We start from the raw sequence: 27,342 nt of genomic DNA, 5'->3' as shown, positions 1-27,342 counted from the left end.
GAACATCTCCTGCATGTGGATTTACAAAAACCGATGAGAGTGGAAACGGACGCATCAGACAGAGCGATCGGGGCGGTGCTTCTGCAGCCAGGGAAGGAGGATTCAGAGTGGAGACCGTGTGCCTTTTTTTCGCGAAAGCTGAACAAATCCGAGAGGAACTACACGGTGTATGACCGAGAACTACTCGCTATTCATGAAGCGTTCCGGAGATGGAGGCACCTGCTAATTGGCGCACAACATAAGGTGCAAGTGTGCACTGACCACAAGAACCTAGAGTATTGGAGAACGGCACGAGTACTCAACCAACGGCAAGTGAGATGGGCCCAGGAGTTCTCCAAATTTAACTTTGAGATTTGTTACGTGCCAGGCCCGGAGAACATTAGGGCGGATGCTCTCTCACGCAAACCCGAATATTTGGAAGGGGAGGGGGCACCCGAAGAGAGACATGTCATTCCAGAGGACCGTTGGGTGTGTGGGGCGGCATTGGTGGGGCAAAGAGAACTGGTGGAGGGAATGGAGAATGATGAATACGCCCAGGACAAACTCAGGGGTCTCAGGAGGGAGGGAGACAAACCCGGAGGTTTTGAGGAGAGAAACGGGACATTGTACTACAAGGGAGCACTGTATATACCTGAAGGAGAGTTGAGGGGGAAGGTACTCAAGCAGCTGCACGATAGCCCCACAGCGGGGCATTTTGGGCAACACAAAACCATGTGGTTGGTTACCAGGGAATTTTGGTGGCCCAAGGTCAGGGAAGATGTACGGGAGTATGTGAGAGGTTGTGACCAATGCCAGTGAGCCAAAGGGGAGAGGTGGGCGCCGGCGAGGTTATTAGAACCGCTACCCACACCTGAAAGACCATGGGAAGCAGTGTCAATAGATTTTATGACTGATCTGCCGAAGCCCAGAGGGAAAACAGCCATCATGGTTGTGGTAGACCTGTTAACCAAAATGGGTCACTTTATAGCCTGCTCACATGCAGTCACGGCAGAAGAAACAGTGAAATTGTTTGTAGAAAATGTTTTTAGGTTGCATGGCGCCCCTTTGAGGGTGGTTTCAGACCGAGGGAAACAATTTACTTCCAGGTTCTGGAGGAAGCTCATGAGCTTACTGCATGTAGAGGTCAATTTTTCGACTGCCCGGCATCCTGAAACCAACGGGCAGGCGGAAAGAGCCAATGGCGTCCTCCAGCAATATCTGAGGTGTTATGTCAATGACAGAGAGAATGATTGGGTGGAGAAGCTGGCGTTGGCGGAATTTGCCTACAACAATGCGGAGAACGTGTCCACAGGGATGAGCCCCTTTTTGGCTAATTACGGGTGCCATCCCCGGGCTTTCCCAGGGGGGGAAGGGGAGAGATGGAGCGTCCCGGCTGCCGAACAGTTCGTAGAAGAAATGGAAGCGATCCATCGTCAGCTCCAACTCAACTTAGACAGGGCCAAGGAGGAGTATAAGAGGCAGGCAGACAGAAACCGAAGGGAAGGTGAAACCATTAGGGTGGGGGACCATGTGTGGCTGTCAACCCAAGGGTTACCATTCAAAGGGGGTTGTAAGAAGTTAAGACCCAAAAGATTGGGCCCATTTGAAGTCACGCAACAGGTCAACCCAGTGGCTTTCAGACTCCGGTTACCGAACCACATGAAGCTGCACCCAGTTTTCCACAGGTCATTACTGTCACCGTATAAAGGGGACAGAGAAGGGAGGTTCACCCAGGGACCAGAAATGGAGGAAAGGGAACACAGCAGCCATTTGGCGGAGATCCTTGATTCCAGGTGGAAGGGAGATCAAGTGGAGTATTTGGTAATGTGGGAAGGGGAACCGGAGTCGGAAAACACCTGGGTCATGGCAGAGGATGTCAATGACGAGGTCTTAATAGAAACTTTTCATCAGAGGTTCCCACGGAAACCTCAGCTTGTAGCGAGGTTCCGGAGGGAATACTTTGCAACCACAGACGACGAAGAGGCGTTGGAGGGGTTCACAGACTCCGGGGAGGAGGAGGATTCAGAGACCCGGAACTGCAACCGATGGAGGGAAATGTTCGAGACGTCTGAAGATGAAGAGGATTCTTTTCGGGGTTTTACCTCCTCACCGCCCAGAGGAGAGGGAACGGGAGGGGGTGACGGGGGCCCTGGAGGGGAGGTGGATGTCAGGGAACTGCCATCGGAGGGACAGGTGGTGGAAGGGCTCACGGAGGTTGGGAGAGACCCAGCAGCTGAAGCAGGAACCAGCAGGGGGAGAGGTGGGTCTCTGAGGGAAAGCGAGCAGGAGGGAAGGCTCAGGGACACTTCCAGCGAGAACAGTGGGGAGGTTTCTGGACCTCCCATAGGGAGACCCACTCCTCGCCGGAAACTGTCACGCCGTGAGTCCAGAAGACGTGTTTCCGTTAAGGAGCTTTTATGTTGGAAGCGATTCCGAAAGCAGCCACTGTCGGAAACTGCCAGTGACTAGAGGAGCCATGTCTGAGGGGCTCCGTCACAGACAGAGGTTTGTGGACTTGAGCAAACTCTGAGGGACTACGATTTTACGCACAAGCAGCTCATCATCCCATCACATTTCCATTCTATTTCTTGATTCATTATTTCCATATATTGTACTTGATATAATTTTATTTCTCTCAAAATCTCCTGGGACTTTGGTTTTCCTCTCAATTTCTTCTCACTATCTTTTATTTTCTCCAAAATTTTATCCTTCTTCTCATTTTGACTTCTCTTCTTTATAGCATTCTGTTGTATCAGGAACCCTCTCATAACAGCTTTGCTTGCGTCCCAGATTACTCTTTTTTCTACTTTGGTGTTCATATTTATTTCGAAATAGTCTCTCAAGGTTTTTTGGGCCTTTTTGTACACTTCTTCATCTCTAAATAAGGTGTCATTCATCCTCCATCTGAAGGATCCGGTTGTTATTTGTTTCATCTCCATCCTTACAGCGTTATGGTCGGAGCAGGTTTTTGGGCAAATTTCTGTTTTCTTTATCTTTGGTGCCATTCCTCTAGTTATCCATATTTGGTCAATTCTAGTCCATGTCATCTTGGCTTCAGAAAAGAAGGTTCCCTCTCTTCCCAGGGGGTTCTTTACTCTCCAGATGTCCACTAAGTCCATATTGTCTGTCATCTCAAAGAATGTTTTCGGTAATCTACCATCCTTGGTAACTACCTGTCTTTGTGCCTTGTCCATATTTGTAGATACTACACCATTCATGTCCCCCAACAAGATCAAATTGTAATCCAAGTAGTCCAATAATGTCTCATGCAACTTTTTATAAAATTCCAATTTCCCCTCATTCGGTGCATAAATTCCTACAATCAGAAATTTCTCTCCTTGTACTTGAATTTCAATTGCCAAAAATCTTCCTTGGTCGTCTTTAAAAATGAATTTCGGTAATAGTTTCTCCTTTGCATATATCACAACTCCTCTTTTTTTAACTTTATCAGATGAAACAAACTCCTGTCCCAATCTTTTGTTAATCAGTAACTTCCTGTGTGCCCTTGTTATATGTGTTTCTTGTAAACAAATCAAGTCCAATTGTTCTTTTTTTAGTAAATGAAACACACTTTTTCTCCTTCGAGGGGAGTTCAAACCGTTACAATTCCAACTTAGTAGTTGCTGAGCCATGATGGGGCTACTTAACTTTACCTCCAACTGCTCCGAGTGTCTGTTCTTGTTCTGTGGGTAGTGTCGCTTTTTCTGGGCCGTGCAATCCAAAAGATAGATTTGATATGTCTAGTATGCCTTTTGGCTCTTCTTCAGCTTCCACTTCTTTCTGTAGATCTTCCTCGTGGTCTTTCAAGAACCTGTCTTTTTCATCAACTGATTTTATTTTTATCTTTCTTCCTTTATATCTAAAGGACAGGCCTTGAGGGAATTCCCACCTGAAAAGAATTCTATTTCTTTTCAGCAGGTCCACTAGATCTCCGTATTTGGACCTTAAGTCCAACAGATGTTTTGGAATGTCCTTGAATATCACCACACTTGATTCGTCAATTTCCAAAGTCTTTTGATAATGCAAATTCAGAATTTTATCTCTCTCTTCTTTTGTTCGAAAGGTAATCAAACAGTCTCTCACCTTATTCTTGCTTTGTCTTCTTCCAAGTCTAAATGCATTCACTATCTTAAATTCTTCCTTCCCCGGATCCAGTTGCCCAAAGTCTGTGAATTCCTATGTGAGAAATTCAGCCAGTTTATCTTGCTCCCGTTCTGGTACGGCTCTAATTCTTAAATTTCTTTGTCTGTCTTTCAATTCAGTCATAGAAAATGTCACATCGTGATCCTCCAGTTTCTTATATACTGGTGGAATCTTCTCTTGGGTAGCAGTTGCAATATCTTTTGCCTCCTCAGCTGTCTTTCGAATTGATGCAGATTCCTGTAGTAATTTTTTGATGGTCTCTGTATTTGTATTCACCTTCTGCCCCAAGTTATTAATGCTTGCAGTATTTATATCAATTTTACTTGATGCTTCCACAACTTGTTTATTTGTCTCAGCTACTTGTCTGTTTGTCTCAGCTACCTGTTTATTTAAACTTTCCAAAGATTCATTGATTTTTGCAAGTGCCTGTGCCAAAACTTCTTCTGGCGACATAACTTTTGGTTTAACCTGTGGGAGTGTGGCCCCTGATGTTCCAGATGCACCAGATGTTGAACCCCTTCGCTGCTGCGCAGTATCTGCCCGATAATATCTGCCAGACCTAGTACTGGGTTTTTCCTGCGACAACTCTATCTTCCCTTTCCCATCTGCCATAACAGTCTCATAGAAATTCAAGGTCACTCCCACAGTACAGCAGTTGTTTTGGTGTAGAATGGAATTTTCCTCTAAGCCAGTTGTTATTGTAACAATGTCCAACTTCCTCTAGGGGGACACAGTAACAGCCGGAACTTGCAACTTTTAAGAACAAAAATAATCTTTATAAGCTCCCAATTCACTTTAAAGACAACAGTCTCAGTACACTTAAACAGTTACTTTCAAGCCAGGAGAAGTCCAGAAACACTGTATCCCTTTTTGCAGAGTTAGCTGTCAAAATAACCTTTCTGCTATACGACCCTTATCTCAAGGCAGTCCGTTCCAGGTTTTAAACAATGAATTATTGCTTCCTTTTCCCCTCTTTTTTGCAGGTAAATTCAGCTCAGTCTTTTCCCCCCTCCTCTCCTGCAATCCGGAGGGGGAACCACTTTCAGATGTTAGGATTAGCTCTTTTTTTTCCAGGCAACTTTCTATATTTCCGCTTTAGAGTCTCTTTGCTTTGATCTATTTACAACGCAGGGAAAGCAGACTTCCTGGTTGTACCTTCCCGCTCAGTGCCAAATTAAACGTCTTTTTTTTTAGTCCAGTTCAATCCTACTCACGGGTAGTTGTTTTCAAAGCCCAATTGTCCCAGGAAAAAGGCAGCGCTCTCCGGTAACAGCTTTGTGGCTTCGCTCCACGGAAGAAGCAATTGACTCACAGCCCCACACCACCCCCGCACCGCTCCGGAGCCCGTTACTGAGCTCCTTTTGCAATGGGGGGGGGCGCAAAAGGTGCCCGCTGAGTCCCAGGTTCACAGGCTTCACCCGCCTGTGATTTTTGAGGGGTCCCCGCTGCGCCGTAGCGGTATAGACCCATTTTCCGTGGAGCTGGTTCCCTCCGAATCAGAGGGAAGCAGCCATTTTCGATGGTGCCACCCCGGAAGTGGCGCCACCCCGGAGAATGGGGAGCTAAAGTATATGAAGCTGCTAAGTCTGATTCTGCGTCAGACTCTCCTGAGGCTTTTGCGCTCTGATAATCTGTGCCACCATCCGAATCTACATCGGCATCAGGATTATCAATCACATCAGAACTTGCCTCCCTCTTAACTGTCTTTGCCCCTTTTGCACCACCATCACAAATGGGATAATACTGAAAAACACCAATCCTGTCCCATTTTGGATTGTTCTCAATACTCCTGGTCAGCCTGACGGTTTTCGTGTCTGTGATCAGGACACGATAAGACCCTTTCTCATATCCTAGGAAAACACCATGTTCTCCACGCTTGCTCAGTCACCCTGCGAGGTGTGCACCCAAACCTCCGACCCAAAAATTTTAAAATGCTTTACACATGGCTTCCTTCCATGAAGCATCTCATATGGGGTGCAATTTACAGCAGACTGGTACCTCCTGTTATACACGTGACAAAAAAACGAAAGAGCTTCGGCCCAATAGGGATTGGGCAGCCCCGAATCATGTAACAGTGTTCTGATTCCTTGCTGCAGGGTCTGGTTTATTCTCTCACATAAACCATTCTGCCAGGGTGATCTGGGCGTGGCAGTCCTATGCTCAATGCCCTGTTCAGAAAGAAAACTCTCAAACTCCTCTGAACAAAACTCACCTCCCCTGTCAGTGAAAAGACAACGTACATTCTCATTATGTACATTCTTGAGCCATTTACAAAACTGGCGAAACTTGGTAAAGGCTTCAGACTTTTTCTGCAACATATAGACCCATACATATCTTGAATAGGAGTCTATCAAAACCATGAAAAACCTTGAATTGCCTCTAGAGAGCGCTAGAGGCCCCACTAAGTCTGCATGAATGAATTTGTATGGTTTCTTGGCCTCTCTCGCAGACTCTGTACCTTTGGGAGCTTGCCTTGCCTTACTGTCAGCACAAGAAACACGTTTCATGTGGTAGGGACATTCTTTCAACTTCATACCCTGAACCATATCAGGCATTTTTACCACAGCCTGGAAATTCAAATGACCATAAACACTGTGGTAATAATGAATACATTGGTCATGCAACTTCTCATTCTTATCAACAGACAAATTGCAACACTCTTTCTCAGTTGCTTCTGCAGTACCTGTACCTGAAACAAAAGGCAATTGGTACAAACCATTAACACATTTTGCATATAAAATGAGCTTCCCATCTCGACGAATTTCACAGCGAGATTTAGCGAACACCACCTTAAACCCCTGATGATCAAGCTGGGAAACACTCAACAAATTGTCCTGAATATCAGGCGCATACAGGACATTCTTAATTGTTACATTCAGGCTCTTTAAAAACACAGTTCCCCGAGCCAAACTCGTGAGAACAGTCCCATCTGCTTGATGAATTGCTTTTTCTTGTTTCTCAAGCTGAACAAAGAGATCCTTATCTTTGGCCACGTGGTTTGAACAGCCAGAGTCGATCACAAAGAAACTCCGCCCACGTTGATTGGAGCAGCGAGAGATCAAAGCCTTTGAAGTAGCAGGTGCTTGGGGATTTCGTCCTCCTCCCCCTCTGCCTCTGAAGTTTCCCTTCTTCTTTGAAGTTTTCTTGCTGCACTGAAAACTCAAATGGCCTTGTGTTCCACACGAAAAGCACCGCTTCAACTTTAGTGCTTTAACAGCAGCAGTTTCACTTTCACTTTCCCCTGCTGGAGACTTAGGCACATTTTCAAGCACATTTTTAACAGCACCATTTTCCCAGCTTTCTCTAACAGCCTGTCTGCGATCCCACTCATTCAGGAGCATGCTAGACACACAATCTTCCGTTAGCCGGTCAGAAGGCAGGGTAGAAATCTGGGCAGCTACTCCATCGTAAGAATCGCCTAGGCTATTTATCATCAGCATTGCAAACACAGCCTCTGAAATAGCCAGGTCTCGCTGAACAAGGTTCTGTCTGAGACACTTTAATTGAGATAGATGGCTAGGCAAATCACCACCTTTCTCCATCTGCAACCTGCACAGCTTCTTGAAGAAAATCACAAATGCATATCTCTTAGCTTATGCCAAACAGCTCTTGCAGTCTCTTGACCCTCTAAGTTCACCAACAAGTGGTCTGAAACACTCAAAACAATTGTCCCCCAGGCTCTCATGTCTGCAGCATGCCACTCAGGCCATTCATCATCATCCTTATCGGGAGGGTCATCTTCTATCGTGTGAAACAGCTTTTCCCTCTGTAAAAGCGCTTTCATCTTGACCTGCCAAACTGCATAGGTCTCAGGCGTGAGGAGAGGAAAGGACAGAGCCATCTGGCCAGAATGTGCACAGGCCATGTCTGCTATCACTTAAAGCAAGACACTTCCCTCGTGCAACACAGATAAAGCCTTGGACTCCTTCAGCCACTCTCTCTCCCACTCAGAGCGCAATTAACAGGCAAACAGGGATGCTATCTTCTTTCTTTGGCAGTCAGCAACATACCTCCATAAATCAAGCAACAGCAACAGCAACAGCGGCAGCTTGAACACTCTGCTCCAAAACAGCTCTGCTTCTGGGCACCACAAATCAATCCAGCATGCAGCGTCTGTTCTGCCGTCCGGCAATCAGCAACAGAAACCTCTGGTGACTGGGACGACTGGGACGACTGGGACGACTGGGACGACGGGAACAACGACTGGTCAGACGACTGGGCCCATAACCGATGTCAGCATCACCCTTGAGCCAGTGCCACTAACTGGACTCATCCACTTCAGCCCCGACTGGGATAGGTGAGCTGGGTAGCACTTCCAGAGACCACCTTCTGCACAGGAACAGGTCAAAGTGCTGTGGACTCACAGCTTAGAGTTGTGAGCACCGGATTCACTCCCACAAGAAGACAGTTGTCGCACAGCAGAGTACAGCAGAGTCTAGCAGAGTATATAAACAACTCGGAGAGCAGCTCTGTAGAATAACTACTTTTATTCTATCTACAACTATAATACACATCTATATACAGAGCTTAATAGGTCTAAGCATAAATGAATGCTGAACCGCACTGAGTGCCTGCAGCTGCTCTTAGCAGCAACCTTATCTCTACACACGATCTCTAATACTCAGTCTCTCTCTCTCTCTGACACTGACTGACTGACTCTTTGATGTGGTGCTGGCGCAGAATAAGTAGAGAGCAGAACACGCCTCCTCCTCTCTGGAGAATCAGCAGACTCCTCAGGAGATTCTTGGATATGGGAGGGGTGAAATTGGATATGGGAGGGCAAGTAGCTCTCGTCACAGAGGAAGGAGGGGGTAGGGCAGAGGCGGTGGCTATGCTGGCCCCCACACCGGAAGGAAGCCAGAGAGTACAACTTCCCAAAATGATCGGATCGGTTTTTTTGAACTGCTTGTAAATATGCCAAGAAGCAATTAAAACTTGTAAAATATGGCTGAGTTCCCGGACCTTTATCTCCACTGAGCGTTCACAACTCAAAGCTGCTGACAGTTTGTCCGGTCTCCACAGTTGATGAGTGCTAGGGAGGGGAAATTGAAAAGGAAGGAAAAAATGGAGCAGCGGGTGCAGCAATTGGAAAAAGATAAAGCCGAATTACTGGCCAAAACCGAGGAATTGAGAATTTGTTTGGAGGAAAGCAGAGCAAGGTCAGCAGGAGCGACAGGAGGTCCCCTGACAAGGACTTTGCCGGTGCTGGTAAGCAAATTTAATGGGGATCCTCAGCAACATCTTGGATTTAAAACTGAGATGCAGTATGCTTTGGAGCTGCAAGGGACTGCCTTTGCTGGCGATGCTGAGCGGGTTGGCTATCTCATTAGTCACTTATCTGGACCGGCTAGAGATTGGGTTCATCCACTGATTGCAGCTAATAATGATGCACTCCGGGACGTGAAGCAATTTTGGGAGGCTATGGATGTAATGTTTTCCCATTAAAGTGAGGAGGAAGTCACCCAGCAGCAGCTCTTGGATCTTAAGCAAGGGAACTTGACTGTGCGTGGTTACTGGTCCCAGTTTGCAATGCTAGTCCACAAGCTGAGTTGGAGTTTGAGCTCAGAGCCAGTGCAAGCCTTATTTAAAGCTGGACTTAATTCTGATGTGAAAGATGAGCTTGCCAGGGGACCACATCCCAAAGATATGGATTCGCTAGTTAAGGCTGCTCTAGCGATTGGCAGCAGGCAGGAGCTGCGGCAGCTGGAGAAAGCAGAGAGCAAGGGCCGGCGTTTCCATGCTGATCGCATTCTTGAGATGCCGAGGGAAGATGATCAAGGTCAGTCTCGGCTGGAGTCGATGGAAATTGACTCTGCCCGCGCGGGGGAAAGTTCAAAAGCCCAACGGCTGAGCCAGAAGGCGGCAAAGGACGGGCAGGCTGCCAAGAGATGTTTTTTATGCCAGAAGCCAGGGCACTTTGCCAGAGTGTGTCCAGAACGTCGCAACTGGCAGGGAATGGTGGGGGCTTCTCCCCAGGGAACAGGGGATGCAGGGAAACGCCCGGGCCTGGCTGGGAATGGAACGGGGCAGCAGCCAGGCAGTAGCGCCAGCAACCAAGAGCCCCGACCAGGACACCCCCAACCAGGCATAGTTGTGAGGGTGTTGCTGGATCTCCCCAATGGCCATGCGATGGAGGTCCACGCCCTGTTGGACTCAGGTGTGAGTGCGAACTTCTTCAGCAGAGACTTCGCTGCACAGCACCAGTTGCATTTACGGCCTTTGGACTTTCCTCTGCAAGTGACCACCATTGATGGACGGGAACTCTTGGGAGGGGATGTGACCCATCAGACTCCTCCCATGAGGATGAGGATTTCTACACATTCTGAGACTATTGCTTTCCATGTGGCCACACTGGCAGGTTTGCCCATCATTCTGGGCATGAGTTGGTTGGCCTTGCATAATCCGGTGGTTTCCTGGCACCAGCGTAACCTGACATTTGGATCGGCTCATTGCTTGGAGAACTGCTTGGGAGCAAGGGAGCCGCAAGTCGGGGGTGGCAGGGTGGAAGCAACGCGCACGGGAGAGAAGGGCGGCATCCCTCCAGAGTACCGTGACTTGGAGGAAGTGTTCAGCAAAAGAGAGGCTGACACGCTACCGCCGCACCGGCCGTACGATTGCCAGATTAATTTGGTCCCGGGGGCCAAGTTACCGGCAGGAAAGCTGTACTCCATGTCTGATCAAGAAATGCAGGAGTTGAGAGACTTTATTGACAAGAACTTAAAGAGAGGCTTCATCCGGGAGTCCAGAGCGGTGGGCGGGAGCCGGGTGTTCTTTGTGGACAAGAAATCGATGAGTGAGAAGAGGCTCGTAGTTGATTTCAGGCGGATCAACGCCCAGACGGTCCCCATGGCCTTCCCCATGCCCAGAATCGATGGCGTTTTGGCACGAGTGAGAAAGGGGAAGATTTTTACGAAGCTGGACCTGCGAGGGGCGGACAATCTCATCAGGGTGCGAGAGGGTGATGAGTGGAAGACCACCATGTTCACACCGTTAGGAGCGTTTTAATATCTCGTGATGCCTTTCAGTTTGCAGTGTGGTAGCCCGGGCTTCCAAGCCTTCATGCACCACGTGTTGGGGCCGCTGCTGTATCGAAACTGTGCGGCCTTTTTAGATGATATTCTTATCTTCTCTCCCGACAAGGAACAGCATGTGAAGGACGTGCGGGAAGTTCTGAGTAGGCTCAAGGAGCATCGCCTGTTGGTGAAACTGGAGAAGTGTCAGTTCCACACGAAGGTGGTCGAGTTCCTGGGCTACAGGTTTTTGGATAAGGGTCTGTCAATGGACCCGGAGAAGGTCAAAGCTGTGGTGGAATGGAAAAGCCCCAAGACCAGGAAGGATGTCCAATGGTTCCTGGTCTTCAGCAACTTCTACAGGAAGTTCATCAAGAACTTTGCGCAGTTGGCGATGCCCATAACGGATTGCCTCAGTGGAAAGAAGAAATTTGCATGGACGGAAGCAGCGCAGAGGGCATTTGAGAGCCTGAAAAGGGTCTTTGCATCCGAGGAGCAGCTACTGCATGTCAACCCTGAACTACCCCTGCGGGTGGAGACAGATGCGTTGGATTGAGCCATGGGGCGGTCCTCATGCAGCAGGATGGAGAGGGGGAGTGGCGGCCGTGTGCCTTTTTCTCCCGGAAGCTGAATAAATTGGAGGTGAACTATAGTATCTATGACAAAGAATTGCTTGCGATTGTGGCGGCGTTCAAACAATGGCGCTATTTTCTGATTGGTGTGAAGCATCAGATACAGGTGTGCACGGATCACAAGAACCTGGAGTACTAGCGTACGGCACGGGTGCTGTGCCAAAGGCAGATACGCTGGGCTGAGTTCTTTGCCAACTTCAACTTTAGGATTCTGTACGTGCCAGGGGAGCAGAATGTGAGAGCGGACGCGCTATCACGCAAACCAGAGTACAGGGCCTCCGGTAGCCAGGTTCATGTTCCCCGAGCAGAGGTGGACTTGTGGGGCAACATTGGTGAAGGACAATGAACTAAGACGATTGATACGGGACGATGCTTTCGCTAGATGGAAGCTAGATGAGCTTGGACAAAGGAGTGGGGCTGAGGGAGGTTTCGAGGAAAAAGGGGGGCTTCTGTTTTATGGGGGGGCTTTGTATGTACCAGGTGAAACTCTAAGAGCCAGAATCCTCCAGCAACTTCATGACAGCTCCACAGCAGGACATTTTGGGCAACACAAACCCATGTTGTTGGTGACTAGGGAATTTTGGTGGCCCAAGGTGCGGGAAGATGTAAGGGAATACGTGCAAGGGTGTGAGACATGTCAGAGGGCCAAAGGGGAGAGGGTGTTACGGAAAAGGAGCAATGCGGCAGCGAGCTGCAGCTGGCTGGAAAGCAAAACATGATGGGAATGGTGGGGACTGTACCGTGGGAACAAAGGGACAGTCTATTCACAGTGCTGAGCACCGGATTTAGCTCAGAGTGTAATTTGACCTGTACAGGAAGTACAGGAGGTGGAGTTTCTCTCTCTGCTGTTGGAGTTTGAAGAGAGCAGACACGTTTCTCTGTAATGCTGCTAAGACAGAAATAAAGGCATGTAAATACATTTCTGTCTATCTCTTTCCCCTCCCTGGGGGGAGCAGGGAGCAGGGAAGAGTGGTGTGTCCTTCTCACGCTTGAGGAGGATCGCCGATCGTGACCTAGCCTGAATCCTGCTCGGGAATGCAGACAGGGAGGTCAACCGGGATTCAAGCCGGGTGCCTGGAGAGTGGCCAGTTTCTCCTGATAAGGCTTGAATTTCCCAACAGAGGGCAGCTCCGGCAGGGTTATTGGAACCTTTGCCTACACCAGGGAGGCCATGGGAGGTGGTATCGGTGGATTTCATCACTGACCTGCCCAGATCCAAGGGGGAAACAGCAGTGCTGGTGGTGGTGGTGGATCTCCTAACCAAGATGTGCCATTTTGTGGCGTGTTCACATGCAGTGACGGCAGAGGAGACAGCCAAGTTGTTTGTAGAACACGTGTTTAGGTTGCATGGGGTCCCTTCAAGGGTCATTTCGGACAGGGGGACACAATTTCGTGTTGGCTGCCCGTTCTGCTGGAAGGGTGAGCTCTTTCACTTTGAAGGTTGGGGAAACCGCTAGAGCGGTACCCCTTAAAAACCTCTGATTGAGCATTCCGAGGACTTGGTGTTCCTGCGGGTGCCTGGAGCGACTCCCTCACACCCCGGTAAGCTCTTGATAAGGGCTCCGAGAGCGGGTGGGGTTGGAGACTGAGGCACTTGGGAATAGACTCGCTTCCTTCATCGCATGAAGCTCCGAGTCCGGCGATCGTGAGCGGCCAATTTCTCCAAGCAACTTTGATTGGAAAAGAGTGAGTAATAAATTAAAAATTTGGACATTTATTTGGAAAGGACAGGGGCTTAAAAAACAACAACGGAGGTCAGTCCCTTCCTCTGATTAAGAGACAAAACAGCTACATTAGCCGAAGCCACAATCTAAAATTTATGACTTTCTAAAGACTTTCAAGTTAATCTCTGTATCCCTGCTACTAGCAGGGAGAGGGGGGAAGTTACTTTTCAGACTCTTTTAATCCTTGCAGACAGTTTGGATTTACAAGGTACTTTCTTTGTGGAAGCGGACTACTCGGTCGGGAAGACTAGACTCCATTGTGACGTTGTAAAGAAAAGGACACTTTCAACTTTCGTTTTCCTACTTGGGGGAAAAAAAGTAACTGCAGCTGCCCGAACTCAAAGGTTTTTCTTTTCCCTTTCTCTTTTAAACAGTACCCCTACCCCCAAATTTAAATTGTAAATTGGGACTGTGTTATTAACTTCTGGGGAATTAAGAAAGGATTACAAGTTAGAGAGACTGTTGACTTTTATATTAAGACTGGTGGAGAGGCTTGAGAAGAGAAACTGTCTGTCTCCTTATCTTCCCTTTGTTTGAGACTGACCTTGAACAAAAGAATTGCAAGTTATGGATGGGGGAGAGAAAGGAGAGAGGACAGAGAAAGCAAAAACTAAACCAAGAAGGGACTCTAAGTCACCAACTTTTGAGGAGTCTGTGTTGCAATTGCTTCAGGAAATTAAAACAGAAGTAAGAGGAAATCAAAAGTCTATACAGGAATTAAAAAGTGACTTTGCTCAATTAAGACAAGATTTGACACAAGTTAATTCAGATGTATCAGCACATGAGCCAAGACTGGCGCATTTGGAAACTGAGAATTGCTGATTTAGAGGCAATTCAGCGACAATCTCAAATTTCAATTGCGTCTCTCCAGCTAAAACAGAGGAAATGTAATCTGAGATTGAGGGGCGTACCCCAGAAAGAGCAGGATAATTTGAAGGATTGGTTAATTGAAGGATTTGCAGCGTATTGGGGCCTCTCAAAAGAAGAATTAAATTCCTGGATTGATAAGGCCTATAGATTTGACCTAAAAAAGATACTAAGATCACACATGACTGTATGGTGATTTTTAAAACCAGAGAGCAGAGAGATATTATTTTAGGTCACCATTACAAAAAAAGTTTAAAGATAGATGAGAAGGGAATAATTCTGTTTAAAGACATTTCGACATACTTTTTGGCCCTGAGAAATAATTATATGGATTTGGCCAGTGCCCTAAGAAGAAAGAACATTTTCTTCAGGTGGGAGTTCCCAGAAGGATTATCTTTTAAATTTCAATGAAGGAAACAAAGAATAACAACTGTCAGAGAGAAAGAAAGATGTTTGGAGAAAAACGCAAAAGAGCTTGGACTGGAAAGTTCTCCTTCATTAGGGGCAGGAGCAGTGGGCCCCTAACAAATCAGGATGTCTTTGAAAATCTACTCCTGGAATGTGAATGGTCTAAATTCGCGATTTAAGAGGAATCAAGTTTATCACGTATTGGCAAGACAGAATTTGGGCATAATTTGTCTACAAGAAACACGTTACAAGACTTCATAGGAAAATTCTCCAAAATAAGAAACTTGAGCAGGAATTTATTTCATCCGACAAAGTGAAAAAAGAGGTGTGGTTTTTTATGTTAAAGAAAAATGGAACCCCAAATTGTTGTTTAAAGATGAGGAAGGGAGGTACATTGCAGTTGAAATTACGTCACAAGGCGATAAATTTCTTTTGCTGGGAATTCATGCACCAAATGATGACAAAGTGGAATTTTTTAAGAATCTGGACTTAAAACTCATGGATTATATGGATTACAAATTGATTTTAATGGGAAACCTGAATGGAGTAGCATCAACATTAATGGATAAAAGACAGGGTCAGAAAAATCCAAGTTCCGGCAGACTACCAAAGATTTTCTTTGATATGACTGATAAATATGATTTGTCGGACATATGGAGGCTACAAAATCCAATGGAGAGAGATTTCACTTTTTTCTCAAATTCAAATCAATCTTTCTCGAGAATCGACTATTTATGGATATCCAGAGATTTGGTTCCTAAGGTTACTAAAACAGAAATTTGCCCTAAGACTTGCTCAGATCATAATGCAGTGTTTTTGGAGATGAAATTATACCTGCAGGGTTCCTTTAGATGGAGGATGAATGATGAGTTGTTGAGGAATGAACAGATGATTAGTAAGGCCCAAAAGACTCTAAAAGATTATTTTGAACTAAATATGAACACAGAGGTTGAAACAAGAGTCATTTGGGATGCAAGTAAGGCAGTAATGAGAGGTTTCCTCATACAACAGAACTCGATAAGAAAAAAGATACAGAATGAGAAAAAAGAGAAAATTGTGTCTCAAATAAAAGACAAAGAGAAGAGTTTAAGATTAATGCCAAAGAGTCAACAGATTCCAAAAGAAATTAAAGCATTGCAGATTCAATTTTCTCAAATTATTAACCAGGAAATAGATTGGAAAATTAAAATGATGAAACAGAGAAATTTTGAATCTGCGAATAAATGTGGGAAATTGTTGGCTTGGCAATTAAAAAAGAGACAGAAGCAAACTACTATTACAAACATTGTATCTGATGGGAAATCAATTGGTATCAATGGTATCAATTGACTTTATGACGGATTTACCCAAAGCCAGGGGGAAAACGGCAGTCATGGTGGTAGTTGATTTGATGACGAAAATTGCCATTTTATTGCGTGCTCGCATGCGGTGACTGCAGAAGAAACGGCCAAATTGTTTGTAGAGCATGTTTTCAGGTTGCATGGCGCCCCCTTGAAGATTTTATCCGACAGAGGCCGGCAATTCACGTCCCGATTCTGGAGGAAGCTTATGAGTCTGCTGGACATGGAGGTGGTTTTCTCAACGGCCAGGCATCCAGAGACCAACGGACAGGCAGAGAGGGCGAACAGCGTGCTGCAACAATATCTACGCTGCTACATCAATGAGAGGGAGAAGGATTGGGTGGACAAATTAGCGCTGGCTGAGTTTGCATACAATAACGCAGAACATGTGTCCACAGGGATGAGCCCGTTTATGGCAAATTACGGGTGTCACCCCAGGGCTTTCCCAGGGGAAGGGGAGGGAAGTTGGAGTGTTCCCGCAGCGGAAAAGTTTGTGGAAGAGATGGAGGCTTTACACCAACAGCTTAAGTTAAACCTGGAGAGAGCCAAAGAAGTGTACAAGAGGCAGGCAGACCGGCACCGCAGGGAGGGAGAAAACATAAGAGTGGGGGACCAGGTGTGGTTGTCCACCAAAGGGTTACCGTTCAAAGGAAGGTGCAAGAAGCTACGGCCAAAGAGGCTGGGACCTTTCGAAGTAGCACAGCAAGTTAATCCGGTGGCCTTTAGGCTCAAATTGCCATCTCACATGAAACTGCACCCCATGTTTCACAGGTCCTTACTCTCACCGTTCAGGGAAGGGAGGAAATTTCTGGGTCAGCAAAATGAAACACCCTTGCATCCACAGATGGAGGAAAGGGAACTCAGTGGCCATGCAGCTGAAATTCTCGATTCCAGGTGGAAAGGGGGAAGGGTGGAGTATTTGGTGGCATGGGAGGGGGAGCCAGCTGAGGAAAACGCATGGGTCCCAGCAGAAGAAATGAGGGATGAGTACCTGCAGGAGGAGTTTCATAGCAGGTACCCGAGAAAGCCCAAACCACCAGAGAGATTCTGGAGGGAGCAATTTCGCACCACCGATGAGGAGGAAGCGTTTGCGGGTTTTCCCGCCTCCGAAGAGGAGGGAGGGGGTTGGCCTGAAGAAGAACCCGACTGGGAAGATTGGGAAGAGGGGAGAGACAGCAGCAAATGGAGAGGGGTGTTTGAATCGTCAGATGGAGAGGAGAGTTCTTTCCAAGGGTTTCCTGCGTCACCGTCAGAGGGAAGGATGGGGGGAGGGGAGGGCCCTGGGAGGGAGGTGGATGTCAGGGAACTGACATCGGAGCAGAGGGGGAAGGCGGTGCTTCCTGACTCTGCAGAAGAGGGAACAAGTAAGGGTAGAGAGAGAATGTCATCTGGGGAAGAATGTCCAGGTGACACCAGGAAGAAGGGAGAGGGAGAAAGCATCTCGGAGGAAAGGCTCCGAGACACTGGCAGTGAAATTAGTGAGGAGGGTGGAGGGGCACCACTAGGCACGCCCACTCTGCGCAGAAGGGTTACACGCAGAGAGGCGAGGGTTGTCCGTCAAGGAGCTTGTGCTGGTCCCGGGGGTAAGGTACCGTGAGTGTAGCAGAGTCCACACGAAGAGGGGCGAGGTCCGATGCAGAGAGCCGGGCGGGGAACAGGAACGCTGGAACAGAAGGCTGAGCAGGTAACAGGAACGCCGGATGGTCGGGAACAGGAGACCGAGCAGGGAACAGGAGTACTGGATAGTCAGGAACAGGAAGCCGAGCAGGGGACAGGCGTACCGGATAGTCAGGAACAGGAGGCCGAGCAGGGATCAAGAACACAGGAAGGTCCGTAGCCAACAACGACGTTGCTGCCGCAACCTGGGGCCGGCCTGACTGGGCTTTTATCCTCTTCTAAGGTCAGGGGCGGTCCCGACCCCCAGGAGCCCCGCCTCCTCTGGCCTTAAGGCGAGCACTCCTCCTGGGGGCAACCAGTTCCCTTCGCCTCTCTGCCCTAAGCCTCTGCAGATCAGGAGAGGCCGAAGGGTTACTGGGCCCTGGAGGAGGCTCACCTGTGGCCACTGAGTCATCAAGCCCCTCTGGGGCCAGAAGGGCTTCACCTGGGGCCAGCTCCTGATGCACTGCCACAGGTGCAGGCTCCTCAGCATCTAGGCCTTGCCCCAGTTCAGCCGGCCCTGGAGGCGGGGACTCCTGTGCAGGCTGGGATTCCTCTGTTTCATCCTCCGAATCGGAATCCCAGGCCATCACAGAGCTCTTATGCTGGAGGAAATTTAGGAGACGCCCACTCACGGATTCGCCGAGCGACAGAGCAGCAGCAGCACCCAGGCTGCTCAGTCAGGGAAAGACACAACCGCCCCTAAGCAGTTTGGAACAGCTAGAGGTTTACACACAAGCAACCCCAATTCCCGTGACAAAAGGCATTATACAATGTATGGATTAGATACAAAGATCTCTTAGTAGGAAAAACACCAAAATGGATTTCACCAATGGAAGCACAGGCCCCAAAAAAGTTAAATATGGAAAACAAATTGTCAGAGCTGCTTCCAGATCCCAGCTCACAGAGGATCACGCTAGCCAGCTTTCACTTTATAAAAGACTTTATTGAGTTACAGTTTCCATTTCCAAGCCGCAGCGTGCAGCTCTACGTCTTAGAAGCTAGACCGGCGAAGCTCCGTCTGAGTCCCCGCCTCCTGTACACCAACTTAATACTCTAGCCTTACTCCACCTCTTCCGCCTTTCCTTCCTTCCCTGGGTCCCTCTGCCCCCCGTGGTCTCTTCCTTCCTGGACTCTTCCGACGCCGACCCCCCGGACCCTTCTCCCTCTTTGCGGCGGGCTTTAGGACCTGGCTCCCTTTCCGGGCTGCTTACATTCCTGCGCATTTGAACTTGGCGCGCGTGCCCAACTTTTCACCTTCCTCTTGACCATTTCCTCACTCCCCGACGGAGGTGTGGCCAATCCTGACTCAAGCCCTCCCGCCTGTGGCGAGTCGCCGGATCCCGATATCTGGCCCCCTTCCTCCCTACTGCGCCCTGTTGGGGAAGCTGGCCCCGATTTCCAACTGCTGCTCTCTGAGCCCCCTCTGGTCCCTTCTTCCTGGGGTGTCTCCCTAAGCCCCCCCTTGCTCTGACCACTGGCGCTCCTTTCTGTGAATCTTCCGACTCACTGGAAAGACTCGGAGATCTCGGGCCACCGTCATCGCTCATGCTTCCTTCGTATTCCTCCCCCTCGCTCTCTGTTTCCTCCCTTTCCTGTGCCTCAGCTCCTGAACCCCTGACATCCATCCCCCCTCGAAGCCCCCCCTTCCCCCCTCCCCTCCTTCAGGTGTGGGTGCTGGGTGCTCCATCGTCATGGGGGTGAATGCCGGATACAGTTCGTCTCCCGTGGCGTGCATCCAACTGGATAAGTCTGGCTCTTCCTCCTTGCGCTCGTCGACGTCGATCACCTCTGCTTCCATCTCTGTGCCGCCGTGCTCGAACCCAAAATCCTCCCCGAACGCGTCCAAGTCCGTCTCTGCCTCGGTCTCTCCTGGGTCCGTCGCTCGCCCTGGACCCTTCAGCCACTTCCTGCGCCACTGTTCCTCTGGTCGATCGTCCCACCAATACGAGGGTTCCGAGGCCGATCCCGAGGGTGATTCTTCCGGGGAGCGTGTGCCCAGTGAGGGTTCCCCGTCCGAGTCAAACCCCTGGAACGTGCTGGATGAAAGCGTGGGTGTGAACAGCCAGTCGTCGAAAAAGTCGGCTGGCATGGGCCTGTGCGGGAAGAGGGCATGAAATTTGTCTTTGAGCAGAGGGTCCTCCAAAGCGTAGCCGTGCACCCAGCAGTTGGCACTGGCCGGGGTGCCCTCTCTGGCGAGAAGGTATTCTACCCCCTCTTCCCCCCATCTAGAGTCTAAAATCTCTGTGACCTCGTTGATAGGCTCCTCCTGCGGCAACCCCCTTTGTGCAGTCCTTTCCCGGAGTGGACTCGGTGCCGTTCCTGGCTCCTGAAATCTGTGAGGTGCCTTGTAGGGAGTGAGCACCGATCTGTGGAACACCGGATGCATTCTGGATCCTTCCGGAAGTGTCAGCCGGAAAGCCACCGGATTGACCTGTGCCTCGACTAGGTAGGGCCCTAGCTGCTTATGCCCTAGCTTCTTCTTAGCTAACGATCTGGCCGGCACTGCGTGGGCTGCCAACCAGACCCAGTCTCCCACTTGTATTCTTTCGCCAACCCTCCTGTGTCTGTCAGCTTGCACCTTGTATGCGTGCTTAGCTAGCTCCAGTTGCCTCCGAAGCTGGTCGTGGACCTCCTGCAACTCTGACGCGAAAGCGTCCGCGGCCTGCGGCTCCCCTTCCCCCATTCTTTCCAGTCCCGGGAAGGTTCTGGGGTGCCTTCCATTGTTGGCGAAGAACGGTGTCACCCGCGTGGAAACGTGCTTCGTGTTGTTGTAGGCGAACTCGGCGAGTGGCAGGTAATCCACCCACGTTGCAGGCTGTTGATTTGCGTAACATCTCAGGTACTGCTGCATGATGGCATTGACCCGCTCTGCTTGTCCGTTGGTCTGCGGGTGTCTCGCCGACGCTAGGTTGATCTTGACGTTCAGGAAACCCATCAGCTTCTGCCAGAAGTTCGAGATGAAATGCCGCCCCCGGTCGGACAGTATGGACCGCGGCAGAACGTGCACTTTGAACACGTGATCTATGAACAGTTTGGCGGTCTGTTCCGCCGTGGCCACCTTCGCACACGGAATGAAATGTGCCATCTTGGTGAACAAGTCCACTACCACTAGCACTGCTGTCTTGCCCCTCGAGCTGGGTAGATCCGTGACAAAGTCCAGGGCCACCCTCTCCCATGGTTCGAACGGGGTTTGCAGCGGTTCCAGCAGTCCCGCCGGCGGTTTGTGCACCGGCTTAGCCCTCTGGCAGGTGTCGCACCTCGCCACGTAATCCGCGACTTCCCCTCGCATTCTGGGCCACCAGAAGTCTCTAGCGATTAATTCCACCGTCTTCTCCGTGCCAAAGTGCCCGGCTGTGGGTGCGTCATGCAACTGCTGCAGTACCTTAGCGCGAAGTTCGTCTCCCGGCACGTAGATGGCCCCTTTGCGGATGAGCAAGCCGTCGCGCACTTGGAACTCGTCGCTCTTCGCCGTGCCCCTGTGCACCTCTGCCATCTTTGCTTGCGCGAAGGAGTCGTCCTGCAACGCGTGCCGTACAGCATCCAGGTCAACAGTCGCCGAAGCGCACGCCCACGCTGTCGGTGCGAAGATGTGCTTGGCCGCCGCTGGCGTCGCCTCCTCGAGGTATTGCGGTTTTCGGGACAGCGCATCCGCCATGACGTTGGTGTCGCCTGGGACGTACTCTATCCGGAAGTCGAAGTCCGCAAAGAACTCTGCCCAACGTATGTGCCTCTGGTTGAGGAACCTCGCCGTGCGCCAGTACTCCAGATTCTTATGGTCCGTGCGGACCTGCACTGTGTGCTTGGCTCCGATCAGGAAGTGCCTCCACGCCTTGAATGCTGCATGAATGGCAAGCAACTCCCTGTCCCAGATGGTGTAGTTCTGCTCCGACTTGCTGAGCTTCCTGGAGTAGAAAGCTCCCGGCCTCCAAGCCCCCTGCGGGTCTTGCTGCAACAGGACTGCTCCCACGGCTCTGTCTGAAGCGTCCGTTTCAACCCGCATCGGTCTGCTGGGGTTGATATGCAGAAGCTGCTCTTCCGACGCGAAGAGACGCTTGAGTGTCTGAAAGGACTGCTCCGCCTGCTCCGTCCAGATGAACTTCTTCTTCTTGGAGCTGAGCGTGTCTGTAATGGCCGCCGTCTGCATCGCGAACCCCTTGATAAACTTGCGATAGAAGTTCGCAAAGCCGACAAACCGCTGGACCTCCTTCCGGTTGCGCGGGCTTTTCCAGTCCAACACCGCGCGAACCTTGGTGCTGTCCATGGCGAGCCCCTTGTCCGACAATTTGTATCCCAGGAAATCCACCTCCGACATGTCGAACTGGCACTTTTCCAGCTTGGCGTACAGTCTATGCTCCTGTAGTCTTCTCAGCACTTCCTTGACGTCCCTGTCGTGGACCTGCTGCGATTCAGAAAATATCAGGATGTCATCCAGGAAGCAGACACACTTCTTGTAGAGGAGCCCCGCTAACACGTGATGCATGAAAGCTTGAAAACAGTGGGAGCCATTTTGCAGTCCAAACGGCATAACTCTGTATTCGTAGGTGCCCAGGGGCGTGAACATGGCTGTCTTCCACTCATCGCCTTCCCGCATGCGAATAAGGTTGTACGCCCCTCGCAGGTCCAACTTGGTGAACACGCGTCCTTTGCGCACTGTCGTGAGGAGATCGTCGATCCTGGGCATGGGGAAATCCGAGGGCTTGGTCATCGCGTTTAAGGTGCGATAGTCCACTACAAGTCTTTTTTGGGGCGTGTCTTTCTTCTTTACAAAGAATACAGGACTGCCCCCCACTGCCTTGGACTCTCGGATGAAACCGCGCTCCAAATTATGATCTATGAACTCTTTGAGTTCCTGTACTTCGTCTTCAGACATGGAATAGAGCTTCCCTTTCGGCAGCGTCGCCCCTGGCAGGAGGTCAATCTTGCAGTCATATGGTCTGTGGGGGGGGGGGTAGCTTGTCCGCCTCATTCTCGCAGAAAACCTCCAAAAATTCTGCGTATTTGTGGGGGACCGTTTGCAGCGTGCTCACTTGCAGCTGTGACTCCTCTTCCTCCCCCTCCTGTCTGGGCAGGATGCAGTGTTCTGCACAATAAGAGGAGCCGAAGATCAGCTGTCGCTGGTACCAAGCCAGCGTCGGGCTGTGCCTGTCCAGCCAACTCATGCCCAATACAATAGGCGTGTCCGACAGTTGTGTGACATTAAAACTGATGACTTCCCTGTGATTTGCAATTCGCATCACCATCGGTGGCGTTTGCTTCACCACTTTCCCCCCTAGTAGTTCTCTGCCATTCACCGTGACGACCTGCAGGGGCAGCGTGGCAGGCAGTACTTTTATATCGTGCCGCTCGATAAACTCCTGCCCTATAAAGTCCGCGTTGCTTCCTGAGTCAATCGTAATTGGCACGTCTATCGCGAGTCCATTGGGTAGTTGGAGCGATGCGGTAAGCTGCACTACTGGTTTGGGCGGGAGGGGGTCTGTGGGCTGCAAAATCTCTGGGGACTGTTTCACTGACTCGTCTGGCTGGGCCCCAGTGCCTCTGTCTCCAGCCAGACTCCGTCGTTTCCCTGCTGTGGTTCCCTGTGCTGAGCTGCTTCTGTCACCGTTGCGGAGGCTGCAGTGTGCTTGTGGAGCCTCTGGGGACACTCTTTCGCCATGTGCTGAGGACTGTCACAGAGGTAGCACTTCCGGTTCCCTCTAGGAGGCTTCGGTTTGACTGCTCCCGGCGCTAGGGCTCTGTTTGCTGACTGAGCCCTGACACCTCCAACCTCCATAGGTTCCGCTCCCCCTCCTGGCGGAGGCATGGATTGCGCACACGCAGCATCTTTGGGAAAGAAGGGGAACCCTCTCGCCAACTCCCTGTAGATTTATTAGGGCGTGACCTGCTAATTGGTTTACGATCCAACTTAGCTATTTACAGCGGTCCGGCACGCTTCTCACTCAGCTGCGCAATCTGCTCCGTTCCGTCACGCCTAGCAGAGTAAAACACAGCGGCAAAGCTGTCACGTTGCTTCCGACAAATACACAGAGCACCAGATTGTCCATTTACAGCTCTTTATTGCATCATTTCTCAGAAAACTCCAGGACTTCTCGCAGCCATGACAAACTGCGTCTTTCTCTCTCAAAGACCGAGAGGAACAGACAGAAAACTCCTCCCAGCTTCCAAAGCTGACGTCAGAATGTTGAGGCATCATGGGAACAACTTAACCTCTTAAGTTCCGACTCCCACACCCCCTCTTGCCGCAACTTCTGACAAGACCTGTGGAACATCCACATAACTCTCAGATTCACACAGTGCGAAACTTACCCACGCACCTGTGGCCTGATACCTTTCAGGTGGAATACCCTTCGTTGTGCGACTTGACCGTCTGGGCACAAATTCAGATGCTTCCCCTGACACACCATCACCAGCAGGTGTGTCCTCAGCATCACGGGATTCCCCCTCTGACTTAACACGTCTTCGAATCCTCTCCATCACACTCACTGGAGAACTAGGCTCACTCTTGGCCTCTCTTTTAACAACTTGTGGAGATGCCCCACCCTGCTCCAGACCTTGGTCAGTGACCTGATCGTCATCAGCAGACTCAGTCTCTCCTTCCTCCTCCTCAGAACCTTCCTGCTCTGAATCAGAAAGACATTCTGATAGAACATCACGCTTGACAGGAGTCTTAGACCTTTCATCCTGTTCGTAGAACTCAGCGTGTTTGCTGATCAGCACTTTACTCTGATCACCTGATGGGAACGCAAATCTCCATGCACGCGCTGCTGGCTCATACCCACAGAAGATCATTTTCCGGAACTTGGATCCATCTGGCCCCTGCAAAGCTTTAGGCACTGGCACAGATGCATCCGAACCAAACTTGCGCAGAAAATGAATCTGGGGTTTCCTAAAGGGAAGTCTTCTTTCTACACATAACTGTTAGTCTCTTTCTGCACAAAACTGCTCCATTTTGGGGAAATTTTGCTCCTCTTTTCTCTTGCTTGCTAAAGAAGTCTTGCTCATAGGTTTTTCCCTGCTTTTGCACACACTCTACGAACCTGCTCTTCACGCCTAGCTGACCACATTCACAGAACTTGATTATTACATTGTCTCATGCTATGATCAATCATTAAGTAACAGACATCCCAAGCTCATGGAAAACAAACTGTACCTGCTCTCCATGCCTAGCTGACCGCATATACAGAACCCGATTGTTATATTGTTTGTGCCAATTAATCCCTAGTTACAATTCAATTAGGAGGCTTCATGCCTGTCTAGTTCTAGCTCCGATTCTCAGCCTTCTCTCCATCAATGATAAATGATCACATGTAATCCCCACCTTTCAGATGTAATTCCCGCCTTAGTACTTATGTTAACCAATTACAAGTTTCTGTGTGTATGTATCAACCAATCAGCCACAGGCCCACCTGTGGCAATGCTTGCAATATTCAATAAAATAGGCTCTCAGGGTCCGCCCTGACAGACGCCTAGCTACACCTGCCTCTCTCGTCTCCCGTGATTTTTCATTTCTACATCTGGTGACCCCGACGTGCCAGATCCCTTGCGCAGCCGAAGCAGTCAGCCAGCCTCATACTTCACTCGACTGGAGAAGTCTTAGCCGGCTACACCGTGAGTATGGGGGGTCCCAGAAAGTGCATGCTACTGAACTGCTTCATTTAGTCAGACAGAGAGGTGCAGGTGCTCATGTTTCTTTAAAGGAAATCGAACGTTTGCTATGTGAGATTGCATTCCAATGCCCCTGGTACCCTGAGGCAGGTTCCTTGGGGGTAGAGGCCTGGCAAAAGATTGGAAAAACCTTTTTTGAAGAACCCAGGGCTCCTATCCAGTGTCTGCTAACTTGGCAGAGGTGTGCAGATGCCGTGGCAAAATTTGGACCTCAGGCGTCCCAGGCGTCTCCCTCGGCCCCTGCATCTCTGTCTGTTAGAGACAACCCCCCTCCTTATCCTAAGCTTTTGCCTCCTGCACAATCCTGCCAATCCCTCCCTCCTTTGCCTGCTTCCAACCCATCCACCCCCCCTTCCCCCCCTCCTGCATCTGCTCATACAGGACCTATGCCTCAGCCCACACCCATTCCCCCTTCCCCCCCTCCTGCATCTGCTCATACAGGAGCTATGCCTCAGCCCACCCCCATCCCCCCTTCCCTCCCTCCTGTGTTTCCTTTGCCTGCATCCGCTTCTTCAGAAGCTGTGTCTCAGCCAATATCCACTTCCCCCCTCTTTCTTCCCCCCCACTTTCTTCCCTCCCTCCTTCCACCCCTCCCTTGCCTGCCTCAGCTCCTGCCTGTTTCACGGGAGCTGTCTGTGTTGCACTTTCCCAGGCAAGGCAGAAAGGTCTCCTTTCCTTAGAGGAAGAATCTGAGTGGGCTGGTGAAATGCCATCAGCTTTCCCTGTCTCCAGCTTAACCCCATCAGTTTTCCCTGTCTCCAGCTTAACCCCATCAGTTTTCCCTGTCTCCAGCTCAACCCCATCAGCTTTCCCCATTTCCTACACAAACCCAGGCACTGCGCAGCAACAGGTGTTGTACGAAACCCTTCCCTATTCTGCAATGCGAGAATTAAGAAGGGCCATTGTTGATTCTGGTCTCAAATCCACTTATGTGACAGGAATGCTGGATGGAATAGCAACTGCTTCAACTGCAATCGCCCAGGTCATTTTGCAAAAGAATGCAGAGCACCTGGCGGTGGGGCGCACAGGAATGGTGATGCCAATAAGGCTAAACCTTCCAAGAAATGCCCAAAGTGCGGTAAAGGCTATCATTGGGCAAATCAGTGCAGGAGTTTGGGAAACTCCTTAGGGGCCCCACTCCCGGGCCAGGACAAATAGGGAGCCCCCCCCCTCCGCCGTTAGTCTCCACTATTAAAACCATCTCAAAGGATACACGCTCTGATTTTACCATCGACTTAATTAATCAAAAAACCAAAGACACTGTTTTACCTGGTGAAATTGTGCTTATGACCACCCAATTACCTCCTAAAGTCGCAGGCTTAATTTTACCCAAATTTTCTGCGACCAAAGAAGGAATCCAGGTTATTCCTGGTATTCTGGATCCTTTATCCCACTCTTGATATCGCCGCTCTGTGAAATTGACTAACGATTGTGATGCTTTTGTCTCCTTTTTCAGTAGGTCTGAATATATCTCTTTAGTTGTTTCTCCCTTAGGAGTCCCTGGATTGGCTGTACGGAATCATGTGAACATTAATTCTTCAGCTTATTCTGCAGAAAAGGCCCTGAATTTTACTTCACAAGCTTCTCACCTTTTGAATAAAGAACAGAGTGAATTTCACTATGGACTTTTACAAAATCGTTCTGCTATCACTATTTGCTGATGCTTCATCATTATGGATGTGAATCATTATGGATTGCAAAATCTTACACACCACATTACACATTTTCTGGCCTCTGGGATTCTTTCACCCAGTGGCTTACTACCTAATCTTACTTGGCTTCGTAATCTCTTTCAATATGCCCTTGTCATTATATGCATCTTAATTTTGTTATGTTGCTTCCTTCAATGCGTTCCTGGCCTCATAAGTCTTTTCTCTCGGCTTCTCTCTCCCCCTCAACCACCTAATAAACTCCTTGC

The sequence above is a fragment of the Podarcis vaucheri genome, assembly GCF_965113315.1.
Source record: "Podarcis vaucheri genome assembly, chromosome: W".
Lineage (NCBI taxonomy): Eukaryota > Metazoa > Chordata > Lepidosauria > Squamata > Lacertidae > Podarcis > Podarcis vaucheri.
This window is presented reverse-complemented; position numbering follows the sequence as displayed.